Below are 7,324 nucleotides of genomic sequence, written 5' to 3'. Positions count from 1 at the left end.
TCTTCTTACATTTTACTAAAAAGTTTAATGTTTACTTAATGCCATGAAAACACCCAGGAGAATACATCTTTGTTTAAAAATTCAGAACCTACTAAAGGCTTCAAACAACTGCTGGTCACTTGGGGGGACTCACAGCACTGCTGGGAGTCATTAACATGCTCACAGAGGGGGAGCAAAGCTGTAATTTCTGCTAATTTCTGCCAAAACTGCATTGACATTAGCTCACCTGTGAGCTCAGGGTAGAGAGCAGTAATGTCAGTGTGAAGGTGTTGATGTCTGCAGATGGGAAGCATTAGGATGTGTTCTTCCTATGAATAAGTCCTAGAATAATGCCTGGTTAGGGCTTGTATTGCCAACCTGGACCAACTTGGGAGGTAAAACCCTTAGTTAATATTGCACAGGAGCAATTGTATACATAAGGAAGAAGGTATTTTCTAATCATTGTGATACATGGCTACTAAAGGCCCCAGAATCTCATTTTTAGACAGTGCACTCCAATAAGGTGTTGTACAAGAAGTTTGTGGTAGGTGTTATCTAGTAGCAAAGGGTTATTTTTGCCTTATAAAAAACAAGCCCTGTGAAAATTCGATGCCGGTGGGAAGGGGGCTGACCTGAGGAGCTGTGTGTGGTTGTGAGTGTGACCTTATTGAAGGGACATTGCAGAGGGTAAGCTTATGTGTTTGAGTAGCAGACTGGAGGGTTGGGTCCTTGGTTGGATACAAGAAGCTTCTGGAGAGAGATGCCGATGAGGACTTGCTTTCTGAAGGCCAAAGTTCTCTGATGCTAGAAGGATATTGTCCCTGGTTGTTGGGCTTGCTCCTTGGCAATTACAGTATTTATAGCAGATTTTTCTGGAAACTCTTAACCAGGGATAATCGAAGTACAGAGGGAAGTTGGAGAGTATAAGAAGAATGTCTTGATATTATACACATCAAAAAGATTGCTGAGCTGTGGTCCAGCTGCAGAACAGTGTGGGCATCTGGAATTCAACAAAAGGCACCTTGAACCTATATTGGGAATAGTGGGAGCACCATTGCAGTCTGTGGGGTAGGTGGGGCTTGGAACCTCTGCCATGGTCCCACAACCAAGAGCGTTCCTGAGTAACGGATGAACAGTTTGGTTTGTTTTCCACATTGGGTCTGGCTGTACATCACAAGATCCATTTTTCATGACAGCCTTTTATAGCAGGTTGTTTTCCTAGAACAGCTGAAGCTTTGGAGAGCACTGTCCAAATTTCTTCAGTGTGCAACTATTCTGATTCTAAATAGGTTGTTTGTAGGAAGACCCCAAGGGCCACTTGCTTGGGTGACTCTAGCTCGGCTTGGTTTATTTTTCCTGTACTAATTATTCCTATGAGATTCACTTTGTGATTTCTGTTCAGCTGTTTAGGTGTCTCTGTTGTGAAGATAAAGTAGCATGTCGTTTAAGTAAATTAGTATGTGAAAACTGCGTGTCCTGAGGTGTTTGATTAATTCCTGCAGAAGCCTCTGGAAGCCATGTGTTTGTGTCTGGAGCTGGGCAGTGCGTACGTGCTGCTGTCTTAAATATTGCCTACAGCAGAAGCTTGGGAAGAATCTGTGGAGCCTACAGGAGGAAGGGGAATGGATATGTCCTGGTGTTTCTTTTTCTCCTATCCTCCTTGTAAGCAAAAAGATCTCTTGTGTGGGAAGCTTGGTGTAAGTCCAGATTGCTCCAGCCATGTGAAGGTACGGAAATCTACTGTTAGGAAATCCAGCTCTTGTCTGGCGGTGAAGCTGAGGCTGCAGAGGGGTGACGGCAGGAGGAACGAGGGGCCAGAGGGACACGGGGCAGGTCCTCAGGGAAGGAGGCACTGGGTGCAGGCTACACCGTGGGCACACGGAGCAGCTCGGATCCCTGAACCGACAGCATTTATTTCTGCAGGAGATGGTGAACAGGTGGATGCTTCAGCCAGGCTGTGTGGTAGGGCTAGAAATTAGCTCCTGATGAAGTCCTGGAAACGGCGCGGCAAAGGGAATTAATAATTAGCAGAGCTGAGTGACAGATGTGCCGCGTTCTTTATTGCTGTGAAACTTTGAGTTTGGTTGTCTTTCTACACAAACTGTTTCTTGACAGCCTGCTTTCAGTGCAGGAGTGCCAGGTGGCACCTCCAGCCGGCCCTTTGCCAGAGCTGGTAAAGCTCTGAGGAGGAGAGGACAGGGAAGGTGTTCCCAGTGACTCTGAAAAGTGATTAATCTTGCCAAATGACAACCTGAGCAATACCTAGTCCAAAGGACTGGGAGCTGCTTGAATAAATCATGAATCACAAATGATTCATTTGGGGGTTTTCTCTGAAGAGAAGTCTAGATGAGTATAATTTGAGGGGGAGGCACAAGCTGTGCTAGAAGGCACGATGGACCCATGTGTCCCATGAGAAATGATCAAGTGGGATGAATTCCTGTGGGTTTTGAAGGCCAGAAAGGCCCACGATCGTGTTTTGTGTGGCTTATCCCACCACTCAGACTTTAATAGCCCTAAACCATCTCACAACCTGCCTGATGATCTCTGCATTGAGACCCCATTTAGACCCTAAGGCTGGCCATACTTGCAGCTCTTATGTGGCTCCTCAGGGACTTCTCTAGGTTTTCTGGTGTCTCTGTGCCACACTCATGTCTCTCCAGGGATGGATATTAAACCCACAGCGGCATTCTGATCTACTGTGGTGATTTCCATGTGTTGGATGTCAGCTGATCTCCCTCCAGCTTTGCTTAGGGCAATAGGGACAGAGGGTCCCACAAAGCAAGTCCAAATGTGGTCAGGTCAGCAGGTGGGAGCAAGTGGTGCACGTGGGGCACATGTTCAGCATTTTGTACTGGAGAGAGATGGTTCCTCCGAGCCTGGCAGCATTGGTCCAACCTTCTGAGCCAAGTGGTGCTTTTTTCTTTGGGAGGTGACATCTCAAAGGACAAGCCACCTATGCAGGCAATTGTGGGAGCTTGCCCTAATGATCCCTTCCTCCCCTTCTCTCTCCCCCACACCTCAGCAGTTCCCATCAGGTATGGAATACCAATTTATTCATAATGACTTCTGCTTGATGTGGCTGTTTCAACGGCCTTTATCATATCTCTGTGCTTCCAGAACATCAGCTCTGTCACACCTGTAATTTATTCTTGAGCTGTAACATAGCTCTTGGAAAGATGCCCAGGTCTGACTTCAAGCAATAATGAATTTGCAAGGTCCCAAAGCAAGTAGATTCAATAGTAAGTTACCTTTGTTGCCTTAATTTGCCAAGCACTTTCCCCACCCCCCTCAATTTGGTGTATCTCATCGCATCTCCTCCTGCTAGGTTAAAGACTATTATCAGACACTTCTTCCCAATGTGGTACTTGTAGATGAAGAGTTGCCTATATCATAGTCTCATTTTGGATAAACTGAGTAGTATGAGTTTTCTGCTGTTCTCATGAAAAGGCAAAGTTTATAGAGCTGAAATAATTCCTGTTACCCTCCCAAAACCATGGTGTTTGGCACTGGTAACACCTAGAGGTGAATCTCCCTTACCATTTGTTTCCTGGCATAAATTGTCTGATAGGTACAATGTTAGATAGATTCCTGTTTTATGGTTTCACTGAAGATGCTCTGGAAGTCAGGGAGCCTGCTTAACCTGATCCCATTTACAAGGTTTCTCTCTTACAAAAGGCAATTTTCTCTCTTTGTGCCTGTCCTTGTGTGTTGGCCACAACTTGCATGGGAAATAAATGTATGCGTGTGGCGGTTTTGCCTGTTTGAGGAGCCTGGCAAGAGCCCATCTCCCAGCATGGCAGAGGATGCTGAGTGCAGAAAGTGATTAAATGTTTGTCTAGCAAGCAGAGAAGTGTGTTTGGCTGCCTGGAGGAACAGCAGGCTTGTGGGAATCGAGCTAAGCTCATTCATTTTCTGATACCTGAACTAAGCTAACTGAAAAAATGAAATACAAAATGAGAGCAATTCTGCAGCCTCTGCAACTCTGTCCCTAATTGGCAAAGTCCGGACATGAGGCCCCAGGTGTTAAAAGAAGTCCGTGAGAGAAAAAATAAAGTGTGTTTTCCTATCGAGGCCTGTGGGTCACCAGCACTTCGAGGCAAAATTGATCCGTGGGGCAGGGAGCTGGGATCAGGCTCCTCCGGGAAGGGCATGGGGATGGGGGAGGCTCCAATCCCCGTGTCCCTTCCTGAGGATGCTGGGGGGGACAGTGTGGCTGGGGTGCTGCCTCCATCCTGCAGCCAGGAGCTTCCCAGCTGTTCCCTATAACTAGAGGCTAAGGGGTTTGGTTTGCCTCCTTGCAGGGCTTGACCTTGTCGCCTCTCCACTGCCATGGGGAGTTGGTTTGCTGTCGGTGAGTGCGGCAGCACATCAAAGAGCCTCATCAATATGCCGAGCATGTCGGCTTCGCCGTTTGATTTGTGCTCCTCCTCCCCTGTTTATCTCTGGTACACACCTGTTGCAAGTTTGATCAAAAAAAAATAGTGGGGGGGGGTGTGTGTGTGGAGATGAGGTTCTCTGTGCCCAGGAAAAGGGAGTGAGAATCCCAGCAAATATTGAGCATGATGTGGGATTAATTAATAAGACCCCCCCGCCATGTAGATTTCCTGGGCAGGCAATGCCAGCTGCAGAAGAGAGTTTAGTGTCACCTTAAGGACAGTTGTCTGTGTAGTAACTGTAGTAACGGACTGCACAAACGTAAACATGTTGCTAAATTGCTTGTAAATCTTACCCTGACCATGGGAGGGTGTTGGGTTCCAGCTTAAGCCAAGTGCCATCGGCCCAAGTGGGGAAAAAGCAGCGGGATGCTCGTTTCCCATTGGGAGCAGATGATAGTTCTGGGATTAGTGTTCCTAAAGGTGGCTTTCTACCCAAAGGTGACAGCATTCAAATCTCTCCTCCTGGAGCAATTGCTTTGTACCCAAGTGGAGGAAAGCATCTCCAGCATAAGAAACAATGGAAAAGCTCTGGGATCTGTGGAAGAGGCTAAAGGAAGGATAAATGCAAGTACTGAAATTGCCTCCTGCTAACGCAGTGCCGGCAGTGCTTCAGCCAGTCAGTTAGGAGGAATGATTATGTAGATATTCGATTCTGACCAAGTGGGATTTATCGGAGTCCGTTTGCTGCTGTTCGTCAGCAACCGAGAAAAATTATGTTCTGCACCGGGAGAGGAATTTGCAAACCCTGGTACAAAATGAGTAATAAGAATAAATCAATGGGAGATGTACTGTGCTTATTCTGGGGATAGCGGAGCGAGCAGCACAGCATTTGCTTCAGTTGGTAGTCTTAGATAAAATGCTACATTTCATATGTATGCATTTACTGGTATTTATTTTTAGAAATACTCTTGGCTTTTGTAATCAGGCTTCATTCCAGTGTTGCAACAGTACTACTGTTGGGAAGAGAAATAGCAGTATGGATTCTGGGTTTCTTCTCGAGCACTGTCCCCATGTTTCTCCAGGTCTTGGTGGTAATTAGGGCCCAAAGACCTGCCTGATTCGCTGCAGTCTGGTTGGGCTGCTCAGGGGTGAGGTGTCTGCGTGCAGCGTTCCTCACCACGGCTGCTGCAGCAGTGTCAGGAGCCTCCTGCACACGCTTTTGAACCGCCCCTTTGGGAATGTGCCCCTCTCACCATGGGAGCCCCTGGACCTCTACTTTCTGCAGGGAAAGCTAGGAGCCACCTTTTTCCCAAGCCTGTCTCTTCACCTCCAGCATATTATTTCTCCCCTCAACTCCTCAAAGAAGCCCAGAAGTGTTGGACCCTCTTGCAGGCAGGTGCAACCAGCAGGTGCCCACGGAGGCACCGGGGGTTTTCTCAAAGTGGGACAATGTGTCTGAGTGCTGTATCACAAGCACCTTTATATTGGGTTGAAAAAGTTGAGTCTTCCACTTTTCTTCTCTGGGTACCGCTGTCGCAGGAGCTGCTGTTGGCCCACGGGTTGGTGTCACCCCACCACCCCTCCGCTTTGGTTGTCAGCAGTACAGAAAGAAGACTTAAATGCCATGGGGAAGATGCTCTTGCTTTTCCACGCTTGTTGGAGATGGATTAAAATGATTATTGCTGCTTTTTTTTTTTCCCCTCTAACAAAGAACTGTAATTAAATGTCCGTTTCCTTAATGTCTTCTATGGTAATTTGAGAAAACTTATTAAAGGCTCAATGACGGTTGCTGCTGCATAGCACTGCCTCCTCATGCCCAGCACCCCAAGCAAGGTCAGGGGTCTGCTGTGTGAGTTGCTGCACTAATATACAGCAAGATCTGACTCTTGCTTTAATGACCTAATTCTCTGTAGTTAGCTGGGATCTGTGAACCCCCAAAGGAGGCCGTTTTTTTTTCCCCAGAGATGTTCCCTGAAAATTAAGAACAAGAAGAACTCCATATTTCTCTGTGATTATTTTTAAAGAGGAAGGATAAACCATTGAAAATATTACATGTGCCTTTGCCAATCTGTGCTTGTAGCATGATGATGTGATGGGCCAAAAGAGAAGCAGCTTTGTTCGGTGACATAGTGTTGCTCAGTAGGAAAGTTCCTATATGAAAATCATCCCAAGTAAGGGCAGCAGCACAGAGATGAAGTGTCAACATGAAGCTTCAGCTGTGGAAAGGAAAATATATTACAGCTCTGAGAAGAAAATGAAAAGAAATCCAGCATGCTTTAACATGCATACTTTGCTAGGACTTCCACACCTCAGTCAGACTTCATCTCATTTAAAAAAATAGAAAATTGCAGTCAATTAAAAATGAAACTGTCCCATGGGTATGAGTTCAAGTGACTGGGCTGTTTTTTTTAATGTTTACTTCGTGCACTTACACTAATTGAAATGCTAGTTATATTGAATGAGTCTTTAAAAATGCCCTGGCCTCACCATATCCCAGCAAATGTCACGGGAAAAGGACATTTAATTATAGCCTGCTTCAGGGAAAAAAAAAATTAAATTAATACTAATGTCTGTTTGAAAAATATAATAAATGTTAGACTAGGTGAGGAAGCATGAACAATCATCTGCAGCTTTGCAGGATACTGTTTTTGCACATTCATGGAATATTAAAACCCATTAGCATCTGGAGTACTTTGCAGAGGAGTTTTAGCAGAAGTTGTAGCTATTCCCCTGCCCTGCTGGAGAGCCCTGGGTGGCTCAGCCCATGCTGTGAGCTCTGGGCGATGCTGCCCTGGGCTGGGTTAGCTGGAGCCTTCCTCCTGACGGAGCCCGGTTGGGTAAGCGGTGGGTTGGCTGCAGTGTGGTGTCCTCTGCGGGGAAGCTGGGCCTTGGTGGAGCTGCTGTGAAGGTGGGTGCTGGGCTGGGGGCCTGGGACAGCACTGGTGGGATGTAGGGGGATACAGGGGGTG

This window comes from Columba livia, chromosome 5, assembly GCF_036013475.1.
Source record: "Columba livia isolate bColLiv1 breed racing homer chromosome 5, bColLiv1.pat.W.v2, whole genome shotgun sequence".
NCBI classification, from domain to species: Eukaryota; Metazoa; Chordata; class Aves; order Columbiformes; family Columbidae; genus Columba; species Columba livia.
This window is presented reverse-complemented; position numbering follows the sequence as displayed.